The following is a 2,795-nucleotide window of genomic DNA, read 5'->3' on the forward strand; positions in this document are numbered from 1 at the left end:
AAGGGCTGACAAACACACAGGCGTGGCTGCCTGCACAGCCACGGGCCGCACGGGGCCTCGCCTGCATGGAAACAAGCCCTGAGATTCGGGGATGTTTGTTACAGCAGCAGAGCCCGGCCTGACTGACCCACGGGTCTGTGGAGACTGGGGTTGTGGTTCACACTCGGGCTCCCAGGTTCCTTCTCCGGCTGTGAGGATGGAGGTGACGCCGTGGGGAGCTCAGCGTGGCCCCGACTCAGGGTGACACTGATGTGTTAGCCTCTCCTTCCCAAAGCCTAGCTCTGGGCCTGCATCTCCAGGGAGCCTTCCCCACCAGCGGCGTCCTGGCTGCCATTCCCACCTACGTGCAGGGAGGACGGACAGGAATATGTGGTCCAGGGGGGCCAGGTTGGGGGGGGGTGGGCATGGGAAGGAGGCGCCGTGCCAGGTCCGTGCCCTGAGTTCTGTGTGTGTGGCCGGGGTGGTCAGCCATCGTCCTGCTTCCCATAAACGCTGCGCGCGCTGACAAAGAATCCCACATACTCGGAGCAGCACCTAATTATCCTGATTGATGAACTCCCCGTGCCCGCGAGCCCGGGACCCGGCGTCCTGCAGTCCCCAGTGAGTCTGGGGTCTGGCCGCCTCCTGCCGCAGCCGCCACGGTTCTTGTCATTACGATCATCCTGAGTGTTTACAGTGGCCCGGCCACTGGGGAGAGGCCCTCACTGCGGGTTCACAGCAAGGTCAAAGGCGGCCAGAGCCGTGGGCAGTGACAGGATGTCTGTGTGGAAGCTGCCTGGGGCCTGGGGACGGCGGCCACCCCACATCGACCCCGGGCCCCAGTTCTCACGACGCCTCCAGGAGATAAGGAAGGAGGCGAGAGCTCCGGGTGCGAGGCCCTTCCTTAGCCACAAGGGAAGCGCCCGTGGCTGTGGCAGATGCCACCCGCTGTCATTCCTCAGCACCTCCCCTCGGGGTGCTAAGCAGCCGCTCCCCGAGATGGGCAGGGCCTCTCCTCTCAGCTGGGGCCCCGCCGTGGCCCCTCACCGTCTGCTCCAGCGGGGCCCTGACTCGAACTTGCCCAGCTCGGCTGCAGCACAAACCCGACTCTGTTTCAGAGGCAACGAGCCTCCGCCCAGCCCCTCAGGGTGTTTAGAGCCTTTAGGTGCGTGTGACTCTGAGTACTTCGCTGCTCATAGCAAAGCCCAGGCTCAACACAGCCGTTCTCTCCCTGGGTAAGTAATGTACACACATGTGCATCCGTACACATGCACATACATGCACATGTGTGTACACACTGTGTGCGGATACGTATGCATTCACATGTGTTCGTGCATGTGGGCATTCATATGTGCACACATTGCACGCGTAAGAACCTCACTTGTCAGAGCTCACCCACCACGTGAGTCTCGGGAAGATCGCACTGAGGGTGGTTTGGGAGCTGAGTTGGCAGAGGAAAGTCGGGGTGCCAAGGGGACACAAAGGAAGAGTGACGTTCTCCCAGCCTGAGAGCGGGGGGTCTGAACGAGATGGGAACAGCGGCGTGGAGAAGGCGCAGCAGAGGGCTACGCTCCTCTCTCAGGGGAAGTGAAGTTGCAACTTGGTACAGTGGGGCCCTGACTTACGGGGGTCCCGACTAACGAGTGTTTTGAGATACCAGCTGTCTGTCTCTCCGCGATTTTTTGCGTTGAGTTGATAGAGTACTTTGAGTTAACGAGCTCCTTAACGAGCTCGGTCTCGGAACGAATTAAACTCGTAAGTCAAGGCCCCACTGTACTAACATGAGGGCGAAGACCAGGAGGTAATGACAGGATACAAAGCTGGGGCCCCCACCGTGGGGTGAGGGAGCCCCGAGGAGCACGGGCCGTGGCCTCAGAGCAGAGCCGGCAGTTACGGTTCTCGGCTGACGACTCTGGTCCCCCTTTCCCGGCGCCTCAGCAGAGGAGACCCATGCACGCAGACCTGAAGCTCTGACAACAAAAAGCAGGCGCCTCTGATGGTGGAGACCAAGCGTTTCCTGGAACGCAGTCCGAGGGGGATTTATTGCTCCTTATAGTCGGCCTGCATTCCACACGGTTTTACAAGACACACTGTGAACTTTTCAGTGCAGAACTCCATATGGCAGGGATGTGCCTGGGACTCAACCCAGTGGTGTCTGCGAGAGAATTCTCACCGGAACCTTCTCTGGACCCCAACCCCGGGGATAACCTTGGAGCCCAGGGAGCCGGGGTAACCTGTCCCCACAGAGCATCCAAGACCAGCTCCCCCACGGGAAGGACCGAGCCTGTTCAGGGCACTTTCTAAGAAATGTGGGCGAGCCTGGCTGGTGTGGCTCAGTGGTTGAGTGGTTGCAGGCTCGATCCCCAGTGTGGGGCGTGCAGGAGGCAGCCGATCGATGATTCTCTCATTGATGTTTCTCTCTCTCCCTTTCCCTTCTCATCTCTCCGAAATCAATTAAAATATATTTTAAAGATGTGGCAGGAGTTAGCCAGATCGGCTGACCTGAGGCATGTGGCGGAACCGAGAAGATGGAGGGTTTGGAGAGGAATCTAGGACATGAAATCAACAGAACAAAACTCATGGCTAATGGAGGGGTCGCAGAGGCCCTGAAGGCAAGCAGATGGATCGCACCAGCCTGGCCTGCTGGGAAGACAGGGCCTGCGGGGACGCAGATGTGAGGAGCCGTGGGTCTGAGCCAGGGCACTGGGTTGGTCCCTGAGGACCTGGTGAAGGTGCCTCTGGGACTGAGGTTCAGGAAGAGCCTGGGCTGGGGTACCCTTTGGGGTACCCATGGCTGGTAGATGACAGTTGCAGCC

The sequence above is a fragment of the Myotis daubentonii genome, chromosome 10 (genome assembly GCF_963259705.1).
Source record: "Myotis daubentonii chromosome 10, mMyoDau2.1, whole genome shotgun sequence".
Classification (NCBI taxonomy): domain Eukaryota; kingdom Metazoa; phylum Chordata; class Mammalia; order Chiroptera; family Vespertilionidae; genus Myotis; species Myotis daubentonii.